Consider the following 12,737-nt stretch of genomic DNA (forward strand, 5'->3'; position numbering starts at 1 on the left):
TACACTTGTAGAAGTGCACTGCAACATAAAACAGTAGACCGTAAGTTCAAACAATGGAAACTCCAGGTTGGAATATCAGCAGTGTAGGAAAAGAAGAAGAAGCTAATTACCATAAAGATGGCACGTTAAAATGCAGACAGGCACAGTTAAGACACTTACACATAAGCTTTTGGCCACAACCTTCATCAGAAAAAGAAATAGAAATACACACCATTCATTCACACAAGCAAGCACACCTCACACACACATGACCGCCAACTCTGACAGCTCAGACCAGAATGCTAGTCTGTAAGTTTGCTACACAATAAAATAATTATTCTGAGCTACAAGAAAAATGGATTCAAAGAACTAAACTGCTAGAAGAAAAAAAAAAGGGAAGCTCCCTGAAGCAACATAGTTTCACGAGTGTGCATACCAGTGGTAAATTATGAGAGTCGCAACTCTCTGAAATGGATACAAAGGCCACCAGATTGCATTAGCTTTGTTTGTGTCTCGGATTGTTACCATGAATGGTAGGAGCTATAAGAGATGTGAAGAGTGTAAGATATTGAGTGATCCCTGTGAAGGGCACAGATGCCCTGTACTTCTGTGAGTCAGCATTATCAGCACGTAACAAAATTTGAAGGGGCCTAATTGTGTGTCTCCATTTGCCAGGCTGATTGAATTATGCAATATGCAGATTTGTGAGACATTCAGATGTGGTAGTGGCCCCATGTTGGACTGCTTGGGAACGTAAGGGCAGCGTGCTTGTCAGCAAGCTTCCGGTTGACCGTGTCTGACGAGCCCATGGGAGAATTGCTGTAATGTACGCCAAGCACATTGTAACCCTTTGACACCTGCACCTGTCATGTGATCAGCAGTGAGTCACATTCCGCAAGACCCACGATGACAGTTGTCAGTGAGTATGACAACGACATAGGGAGAGGGCGTGTGGGGCAGCATCGGATATGACTTCAGGTCACTCGGACAGCACAGCAGTATGTCATGGACATCCTACATCCTCATTTGCTACCTCCATGTCCAACAGAGTTACAAGAGACAGAGCAGTGAAAACATATCCAGTTGTTGACTCACAAAACGGTTTTGAGGTGTGACGCATGTAGTCTTAAGTGAATCATTCATACAAAAAGAAAAGAAGAAGAAGCTAAAGTCAGAATGTGAAAAAATTGGAGAATGGAATAGATATTTGAAGACTTCACACTTGAAACTCCCAGTTTTCCTATTGTGAAAGTGATTTGTGACCATATGCATTTCACTGACGATAAACCTTTTTTTCCCCCCCCTGGGTCTTGGCTCCATATTTTTTCATCCAGTTGAGTCAGAATACTTGCATAGTATTTGTGAGGTATTGTTTCAGTCTTGCAAGCTAATCTAAAATACAAATCCCTTTTGCATCCTAGAAAACAATGACCACTCTTTCTCTCCGATGAAGTCACCTTGGCTATTTTTGTGCAACTGCTGTTTCATTTCAGTCATCTCTCATCCACGGGAACAGATTGGTGCATAGAATCAGTTGTGTGTCAGATTGTCCCAAATTGTTTTTCACATTAGGTTGTAGTCAGGCTTCAACAGACATGCCACTCACTTTCTGGTACGGACACGGCATCAACTGTTTTGCACATCTTTTTAATTACTGATCTTGCAATATCACACTGTGTTCTTTCTCAGCATTTTCATATTTGATTGTAATTCTAGGAAGTTGTTCATGAGTCATCTTACAGAGACATATGCCACATATGAATTCAGCCACCCATTCCTTAACTGTTGACTATGAAGGAACTCCCCCCACGAACCATGGACCTTGCCGTTGGTGGGGAGGCTTGCGTGCCTCAGCGATACAGATGGCCGTACCGTAGGTGCAACCACAACGGAGGGGTATCTGTTGAGAGGCCAGACAAACAAGTTTTTCCTGAAGAGGGGCAGCAGCCTTTTCAGTAGTTGCAGGGGCAACAGTCTGGATGATTGACTGATCTGGCCTTGTAACATTAACCAAAATGGCCTTGCTGTGCTGGTACTGCGAACGGCTGAAAGCAAGGGGGAACTACAGCCGTAATTTTTCCCGAGTACATGCAGCTCTACAACTTGACTAGAAGAAGAGATCGGTTGGTAGGACATGTTTTGAGGCATCAAGGGATCACAAATTTAGCATTGGAGGGCAGCGTGGAGGGTAAAAATCGTAGAGGGAGACCAAGAGATGAATACACTAAGCAGATTCAGAAGGATGTAGGTTGCAGTAGGTACTGGGAGATGAAGAAGCTTGCACAGGATAGAGTAGCATGGAGAGCTGCATCAAACCAGTCTCAGGACTGAAGACCACAACAACAACAACATGAAGGAACTGACTCCTAATAAGTAAGATGATGCCTGTAGAAAAGTACAACAAAACAGTAATCTCAAAAAAGGACAGGATAGACAGTACATTCTGTAGGACATATTAAAAATGATTGGTAAAAGAGACTTGGTGTGTTAAATGCAGCTTTTGATTACATGATAATTGAATTGGATAGATAAACAATATACTCGCTAAGTGGTGGCAGAACACACACATAAACGAAGATTATAATTAGGCGAGCTTTCAGAGCCAGTAGCTCATTCTTGAGGCAGAAGGGTTGAAGTGGAAGGAAGAGGGGTGAAGGATAGGTCTAGGAAAAAGGGTAGATTTTGAGAAAGTTACCCAGAACTGCAGATCAGGGGAGACTTTCCAGATGGGATGAGAAGGAAAGACTGATTCCACATCTACATACATACTCCACTAGCCACCATATGGTGCATGGCAGAAGGTACCCTGTCTCACTACAATAGTCTGAATAAAATTACTTGATAGTTGACATCAATCACTTGCTGCAACAATGTTGCCACATTGGCTACCAGCTACCGTTTGGTTACAGGTGACAACAAACAAGCGGCTCACTTCACAAATTATGTTAAATGTTTAACACAGAGCAATTTTTCTAGTGGCTGGTGCAAGGTATGTCAGAAATGTTGGATACTCTGTTGACTATTGATTTAAAGTGACCAGTGACTGAACTGGGGCAGACGACCCGTTTTGTATCCCTGACTGTAAACTTGTGTCCTAACCCAGCTGAGGATATTGTGGTCAACAGTCTGCAGCAGTACTAATATCATGATCGCTTTGTTCATGGCAATTAAAGCTAACCCTTAAGGGTAAACTCAAGACAACAAAAACTCAATTTCAGGGCTGAAAGCAAATTGAAATTTCTCCATGTCATTTGTTACCTGTAACTATCCTTACACTAGCTGCACATGCTGACATGTTAGAAACCAGTGAACAGCCCGTGTGGGCACTTGTTCGTGGATTATAGATGACTGAGGCAGATTCCAAATGAAGAAATAATGACAGGAAGAAAAATAAGACCAAATAGAACAGTCAAAACAATGATGAAAAATGATGCAGCAAAGTATTAAAAATAAAAAAATACATTTAAACCAATTAATTGAATGAAAATAATAATCACACTCTTTTGGTTAGATTTAGAAATAAAAATTTTACTACATTGATGAGATTCAAACCTATGACATGCTACACATTAGATTAATCTGCCAACCATTGTGCTATGCCACAGCACTGCATGAAGTATTTATATATGTGAATGTAGTGACCCAGTTGCAACTATGAATTGCAACCTTAAAAATTTCAGTTTCATGCAGTGTAGTGAAAAGCTTATCTAATGTAAGATGATCTCTGTGAATATGATAACTATATGTATGATACTGAATTACACCTTGTGCTGAGTTATTCGGTAGTGTTTGGTTAGTGCTATGAATGAAATGTGTGTCTTTCATTAGCATTGTTAATGTGTGTTGTTTTTGGTGTAGTTATCGCGTGTCATGAAATACATAATAAAAGTGTCGGGCTCATAATTCGGGATACAAATACATCAAGAAAGAATGCTGAACCAGGAATTGGAAGTGACTGGCTAATTTTGGTGGAGTTTGGCAACAGCAGACAGTTCAAGTGTGACGCTGACTACTCTTATTGGCGTTTGAAGTGCCAACTATCAAGTAATTTTAATTCGACTGTAGTCAGTTCCTTTCCCGTTCCATCTGCCAATCGAGTGAGGAAAAAGTGAATGTCTATATGCCTCTCTACGAGTCCTAATTTGTTGTCTCTTATCTTCGTGGTCCTTATGCATAATGTATGTTGGTGCAAGCAGTCAGCACAGTGTTCCTCAAAATCCCTCCAGGGATTCCCATTTGAGTTCCAGAAACATCTCCATAATACTTGTATGTTGTTGTTTCAACCTACTGTTAACAAATCTAGTATCCTGCCTCTGAATTACCTCAATGTCTGCTTTAATTCGACCCCTTGCGGATCCCAGACACTCAAACTGTACTCAAGAAGAGATCACACTAGCATCCTATATGTGATGTCCATCACAGCTGAGCCACACTGCAGTAAAATCCACCCAACAAACGAAAGATGATTATTCGCCTTCCCTACCATGACCCTCACAAGTTTGTTCCATTTCATATCACATTGCAACGTTATGTCCAGATATTGAAACAATATGACTTCTTCATTCATGACACTACTAATGCTGGAGTCTGGCATTATGGATTTGTTTTTCCAACTCATCTGCAGTAACTTATATTTTTCTACATTTAGGGTTAGCTGTCATTTATCACACCAACTGGGAACTTTGTCCAAGTCATCTTTTATCCTCCAAAATCACTCAACAATGACACCTTCCATACACCACAACATCATCAGCAAACAACCACAGATTACTGTCCACTTTGTCCATCAGATCAGTTATGCACATAGAAAATATGAGTAATAGCGCTCCTATCACACATCTCTGGAACGATCCTAATGATACCCTAGTCACTGATGGACACTCACCGTCAGGATAATGTAGTGGGTTCTATTACTTCAGAAGTCTTTGAGCCACTCACATGTCTGGGAACCTATTCCATGTGCTTGTACCTTTCTTAAGAGTCTGCAGTGAGGCACTATGTCAAATGCTTCTCGGAAATCAAGAAATATGGAATCTGGGTTTGTGAATTTTGTGATGGCAAAGTTAGAGGAGCAATGCATCTGCATTAAATTTTGCGTGCAACTCAAGAAAACCTTTACAGAGACACACCAAATGATGCAGGGAGCCTATAGCGATGAGTGCTTAAGCCATACTTGGTGTTACGTATTATTCACACGTTTTAAAAATGGCTTTACAAAAGTCAAAAATGATCCTTGTTCAGGACGCTCTTAGATGTCCCCTGATGACGCTTGTGTCAGGAACGTCAACGAAATTGTGTGTTCCAGTCGAAGATTCACTGTCCGAGAGATTGTAGAAGAATGTAACATTTCAATTGGATCATGTTATGAAATGACACAGCATCTTGGAATGCATTGTGTTGCCGCCAAGTTCATTCCACGGCTCATGAGTCAAGACCAAAAAAACTTTTTGGATCTCACAAATGAGAATGAGATGTTCCTTGCGAGAATAGTATGACCCCTGCAGACTTCTTTTTATTTCCAAAGTTGAAAAGGATGAAGTTTTGCAATGGTAGATGAGATAAAAGAAAATTCGCAAACGGCAGTTTATGCAACCCAGCAAGAGGTGTGTCAAGACTGCTCCTGGAAGTGGAAATGATATTGGGAGCAGTGTATCAATTGTGGAGGAGAGTATTTCAAAGGAGACAATCCACAGTAACTAAAAGATAAGCATAGAAAATTTTGTGGACTAAGTTCTGGAATTTTTTGAACAGACGTCATATGACAAAAGGGCATGCTGAGTTGCCCATGAGCGATGCTTTGTACTGATTTGTGGACATAAACTTATTGGTCTCTATGAAACTGATTAGATTCAAACCCAGAATATGTTCATGAATTCTGCAGCAAACTGATGTTACGGGAATTGGTCTGTAATTTCGCGAGTCTGTTCTTTCGCCCTTTCCCTGTTGCTTCATAACCTGGGTTGTGAGTAACTGAATCCACTTTCCCTTCTTCCCTTTTTTCCCCTCTCTCCTCCCTGATGAAGGAACAAAGTTCTGAAAGCTAGGAATGTAAATTTTCAGTTCTGTTTTATGTGTATCTATCGGCTGTACTGAGCTGAGGTAAGTACTGGCCAGCCCCTCTATCTCTTTGTTAGTATTTGTTTCACATCTTATATGAGATTTTCCATTAATCATTTATGTTTGTATAAGCATTTATTAAATTTAAAAAGTTGGATTTCATATGTTAATACAAAAGATAATGTTTTGCATTGCAGGCATGATGAACCTGTCAAAGATGAAGAATCGGCCAATGATTCTTATTGGAGGATAACAATACGTATAACTTAAACTTGAGATTCTTGAAAATAAAGCTAGTCAGTATTTCTTAACAGTACTGATTGACGAGCAAAGTCTTAGTGGACATTTGTATAAAATTGTCATAGGTGTTATTTACAAGAAGAGTAAATAGTTTCAATAGGAATGTGGTGAGACATTTAACAAATGTCATGACCACACATTAATAGGACCTTATAACACTACCATTATGATATTAGTATGCTTTTACGTAAATAACAGAAACCTTGTCTCTATGTTGCCACATATAACCCTCTTACTAAAATTTAGTTTAGTTTCCAAATAAAATACACTATGGAAGGATAGTCCTGTTTATAGGAAAAGATAATCAATAGAGTTATCCTTCTTACAGGATTTACCGTGTGTTGCGTCTAATGGATAAGTAAATTGGACTATTCACTCCTTTTCCTAAGATCTTACCCAGTGGCTAGATAGAAACACAGTATGAATATATACTGAATATATACTGAAGCTAGGACAACTCATTTCCAAGTTCATTTAGTGGTTTAAAACATGTACTTAATGGTCACCAACCTATCCTGGCAATGAAATAGTGAAGTATTGGAGAAGCAGAAATTTGAATTTTGCCTACTTTCTTGCTACTGTTTGGTTTGGCTCTTCAAATAAATTACACCACTTAAACAATTTTGGGCTACATCTTTATACATTATGTTTTTAAAAAAGAAAAAGCCCAGTAGATAACTTCAAGGAAGGTAAAAAAAATTAGCCGGGGTGGGGGGGACAACCTTTAGAAAAGCACTTTCCATAATCAAGAAACTTAAATACTTAGACACTAAAGCACACACTTTTTAACTGAACATTTCACTTAAAGAAAACCTCTTTCTTGGTGGAATTTACTTTCAAAAGCTATTATTCTTTGAACTAATTCTGTATAGCCATCTAACAGGTTCTAGTAACTTGGCTTCACTCTGATTAAATTTTATGTAAGCAAACTATAACACTTTGCAATAGTTATGAAAAAATTTTTAATATTTACACTAAAGCAATTTAAATGGTGCCTCTTTATATTAACTTGGCACTTCAAAAGTCTGTAAAACAGGACACTCGGATTAATCAAACACCAGGAAGGAACCCTATACAGATGTATGATTAGGATGAAATAACAGGGTGAGCCAGTTTCCGTAAAGTTCAAGAATGATTATTAAAACACAGTTTAAATTAATGGTTCATGCTGTACAAAGGTAAAAATAGAAAAAAATCTTATCTGGTGGCTGTAGGCTTGGGTGTGGCGAACAGCTATGACGGCTACACTACCCACACTACGGCCTGCAAGTTTCTTGCTGTATGGGCTCAATTTCTCTTCTTGGCTTCATTCAGTTTTACATACAGTAGCTCAACAACTCGCAGCTATGCTGTAAGCTGTTTGCAGTCTTCAACCGAGGCATTTTTATGGAAATTTACAGGCAAAGCTTCTGCTCCACAAAGGAGTTACATCAATCACTGCTGCCTACAAACTGTGTGACTTACTTCCCGCACTTGCTCAAGGTAGCACGCCAATTCGCCTTTCGCACCTTTTCCACTCCCCACAACCATTTTCGTTTCAAACAAAAGCACACTGGCTTTTACATAACACCTATTTCTTACATTGTTCCTAAGCATGACCATTTCTTAAATTGTCAAATTTACATCAACATGAACAATTTATACACACAAATATTTTTAAATACAAAATGTTATCAAAACATTATTTAGACCCTTGGTATCCTTTGTAGAGGACTTGGGCAGGTTTGTCCCATCCTAGTACACATTATTTTGTTACTTCCATTCAGATATTCCATTTAGCTACATCTACAATAATTCCCAATGTTCTGCCTTTTGAGGTGTCCAGTGCGGGTTGCTCTCCACTTCCTGGGTGTATTGTATCGAGTTAGTTTTTTCAAATTTCCATGTGGGTTTATCAATGTATTTTGTAACTGATATTTCAGCACCAATGATAACTTTTGTGAGCCAATGTACACTCCTTGAAAAATGTTTCAGTACTACTATTGAGTGATTCAGTGGTAATTTGTTCTCATCAGTGGAAAAGATGGATGGGTCAGGTTTTGTATCAGTTTCCATCTGCCTGCCCAAAACGTTTTAAATTCCTTGGCATCAAACTTAGATAATTTCTTGTGTGTTGATCCATTCGAACAATGGTTCTCTATTTTTGTCTCTATTTATGTATCTCCGGGTTGTGTTTTGGAATTAAAATCTTAAACATATACGTGCTGTCTAGTTGCTGTGTGTAAGACTAGTGTCAGACACTTTCCGTTAGGTGATTTGTGGACTGATGTAATAACCAGGCCTTTGAGTTTTATCCTAATTACTTCTACATCACTAATTTTCTGACAGCTTAAGCCAGCATAATCCAAGAGCTGTTTCTTTTTTCATTGATTGTGGATGCACCTAACAATTGAGAGGAGTATTGATATTGCTTTATATTGCATAATCTTGCATGTAGCTGCTGAATTATCACCTAAATGCATTTCCTATAGAGCTATAATACTGATGGCATGCTCATCATCTAATTTGCTTTGGTAACTGCATTTGTCACTTGTTAATCCTACGTTAATTTGCATAATATGGACACCTTGCCTGATAATTTTTGACTGTAAACTCTGAGAAGTGCTGGACCATCTTTTGTGTAGAGTTTTTGCTGGCTGCTCCTGCAGTCACACTGCCTTGGTGCACCATCTCGGGGGTTGTCTACATGCCACACAACAGTCTTTTTGGTGTCCAGTGTGAATGATTCACTGGTAAATATCCTGTCCCATACACTTTTGTTTGTAGACAATACTTCTGTGTTAGCTGAAAATAGAAACCCTGAGCCAGGAAGCAGTAGTCTCAGTACCTCAGAGAATTAGTTTCAGGTAAAGTATATGGATCTAACATATCTAAAATGCACATGGTTTAGTTTGGAAACCACACAAACACCCAAATGTACACACCCGCACTAGCTGCAGGGAGGGTGGGGGGGGGGGGGGGCAGAGTGATTGGAGAAGACAGTACATGGTCTGAATGGGAAAAGATTGGTGTGTACAGAAGAGAAAAGGTAAAGTGATACAGTGGGAAACAAATTAGCAGAGGTTTAGGTCAGGTGGATGGCACTAGATGTGCTGGAGAGACAATTTCCACCTGTGTAGTTCAGAGAAACTTGCACTGGAAGGGAATATCCAAATGGTATGTCTAGTGAAGCAGTTGTTGAAGTGGTGTACAGCCTCTTGGCAACTGGAATGTCAAGTCTGTGGTTTGCCACAGTTTGGTGCTAGACATTACTGTGAGTGAACAGTTGGTTACTTGTCATCCCTACATGGAAAATTGTAAGGTAATTGCAGCATAGCTGATTTTTAACAGGTTGCTTTTGCACATGATCGTGCCTTTTATATGGTGGGAGATGCTTGCAACTGGACTGCTGTAGGAGGTGGTGGGTGGATTTGTGGGACAGGTCTTGCACCTGGGTCACTCACAGGATTAGGGGCGGACAAGGATGTTCTCTAGATTGTGCGGGCAGTGGAACACTACTTTGCAGGAAGTGGGTAGTATCTTGAGTACAGTATACCCCATCTGAGATAGTCAAAGCCCCAGTGAAGAATGTGGTTGAGCTTTTCAAGGCCTGGGTGATTAGATGAGTGCTGACCATTGTCTGGTTAACAGGGTTACAGGTGTGAGATGAGGAGATGGCACGGGAGATCTATTTATGAATGAGACGGATAGGATACTGTGGCTCTGGTAGTGCTATTGCCATATTTAGACAACTCCTGCTTTCCACTGGGGATAGTGAGTCCACGTGCGACAAGGCTGTATGGAAGAGACTTTTTGACATGGAATGGGTGACAGCTGTCAAAGTGGAGGGAGGTACTGTTGGTGGTTGGTCCACTTGACATGTGTTTATGGATATCGACGTCTAGTGATATGGCGCATTGAGTTGAGAATAATCGGGTTAAGATGATTTGGGAGTAGGTTTTTAGGTTATGGAAGAAGCAGTCTATACCATGAGTCCAGATCATGAAAATGTCTCAATTGCTCTGAATCAGACAAGGGGTTTTAGGTGTTGACTGGATAGGAAGGACTTCTGATGGCCGATAAAAAAGTTGGTATAGGATGGCACCATGCAAGTACCCATGGCAGTACTACAGATTTGTTTGTACAGGGATAATTGCTTAAAACCTGCACCACAAACATTGCAGAAATGGAAAGTGCTATTGATGTGTGGTTTTCACACGATGGATTGGTAGTTGGGGGCTTATGCTAGTAACCAACCAACAGATTGTAGTGATATTAGAAAGTGCATTTTTTGTGCAAACATACACTTTTTTAAATGAAACTATGCCTATTGGTATTAACTAAAAGTAGGGTAAATTAGTCTATCAGGGGTGTTTGTTGCAGGAGTCTAGTGTGAGCCATTCACGAGATATCATATTTTGAAAAGTTCCCACGCCAACACTTGTACATTAGCTGAGGTAGCACACACCAAAGAACAGTCCAAGTCCATACACTAGTTATGTGGATTGTGACCAGTAATGAGACAATTGACCATCACAGGCTGTGTTCAAAATGACCACTGGCAGCAACAGTATATGCTCCCATTCTGGTATGGAAAGACTGCTGCACACATACCAGTATTTCAGCAGGGACAATCCGACAGGCTGCAGTAATACATCATTCCATATCATCAGATGTAGTTGGTATGCCCTTGTAGACAGTATTTCAGCTTTCCCCATAGAAAAAAAGTCTGCAGGCATGAAATTTGGTGAATGGGTCAACCGAGATACAGGTCCTCTGCATCCAATCTAATGATTTGTAAACAGTTTGTGAAGCCATGTTGTACTCCGTGCACTGTGGGTTGTACAGCCATCGTATTGGTACCACAAGTTGCTCCTAGTCTGCAGAGGAATCTCTTCTAGCATCCGTGGAAGATGATTTGTTAGGAGGCTGTGATACTTGTGCACATTCAGTGTTCTTTCTAAGAAAAATGGGCCTATGAGCTGATAGTTCACTGCCCCACACCACACGTTTACACTCCAAGGATGCTGACATTCCACCTGCCACAGCCAAAGAGAATTGTTAACAGACCAATTGTGCTTATTTCAGCACTTTACCAGGCCACGATTGTTAAAATTTCCTTCACCACTAAACAAGATACATGATACATCTGGAGTATCCTGTCTTAATGCCCATGTATGGAAGTTAACACAATTCTCTTGATCAATTCCATGCAGCTCTTTATAGAAAGGGATAAACCTATGTCAATGGAGAATGCATAGGACACTTGCCCGATTAATGCCATTTCCACATGCGATTGTGCAAGAGGTAACATGTGGATCAACTACTTGTTTCATCTGTTATGTTGCTAAGATTTAGGCTATGACTTCCATATAACTGGTTGAAGAGGTTGATAAATGATTGCCGAGATGCTTGACATTTATTGGTATTTATTGCCGCATATACTGTAGAAGAATGAACTGCATTCTTCGTACACTCTCCATACACCATGAGCATGTCACCTTTTTCTGCGTTGGTAAATCCCATCGTCCACTCACGACCTACTGATTGGACTGTCACGCACTTACTGACTTGCAAGTCACAATGAACTCGAGGAACACACACGCAAACACACTGCAAGGAAACAACATCATACCTAGCAACTACCCACACACACAAACACACTGTAAGCAAACAACATCATACCTAGCAACTACCCACACACACAAACACACTGTAAGCAAACAACATCATACCTAGTAACTACCCAGATTGAGTGGCACAAACTAGTATTGGTGTGGAAACTTTTAAAAATACTGTATCTCATTGACAACTTGTACTAGAATCCTGCAACAAACCCCACTGACATTCTGATTTACCATATTTTTAGTTTGTTAATGTCAGTAAGCACAGTTTCATTTAAAAAGTGTACATCTGCACAAGAAAGGATTTTTACAATCTGATGATTGGGTAACAATAATGAGTCCCTGACTACCAATCCATTCTGTCAAAGCCGCAAATCAATAGCACTTCATACTTGTGGTGCGAGCTTTAGGCATTTCACCCTGTGACTTGGTCTTCAAAAGTGAAATAATTGTGGGTCAGGATGTGATTGGGTAAGGGGATTAGGAAAGAGGTGATGGGTTTGGTATCAGGAGGATGTTTGGAAAGTGAGGCCATGGGCATGGGGGATGTTGCATCCATAGTAACCAGCAAGGAGTCATGTGGTAGCAAAACAGGAACTGCAGAAAGGCGGTGAAGGAAGTGAGCATTGTCTTCACTGTAGGATGGGAGGTTACAGACAATGGTTTGCATGTGATGTTCAGTGGGAGGATTGTACCCAGCCACAGTTGGACAAGTGGAGAGATCTGTGTAGTTGGGTTTGTGTAGTTTTTATGGGGTGGACTTAAGGTCTTGGAGAGCTGCTGGAGTCTTGGAATTCT

The 12,737-nt window shown here is 40.2% G+C and overlaps 1 pseudogene; it reads left to right on the plus strand.

The window, feature by feature from the left end:
• LOC124776176 overlaps positions 1-6,289 on the plus strand; it is a 54,607-nt pseudogene extending 48,318 nt beyond the window's left edge.
• The last annotated feature ends 6,448 nt before the right edge of the window (positions 6,290-12,737 follow it).

This window comes from Schistocerca piceifrons, chromosome 2, assembly GCF_021461385.2.
Source record: "Schistocerca piceifrons isolate TAMUIC-IGC-003096 chromosome 2, iqSchPice1.1, whole genome shotgun sequence".
In the NCBI taxonomy this organism is placed as follows: domain Eukaryota; kingdom Metazoa; phylum Arthropoda; class Insecta; order Orthoptera; family Acrididae; genus Schistocerca; species Schistocerca piceifrons.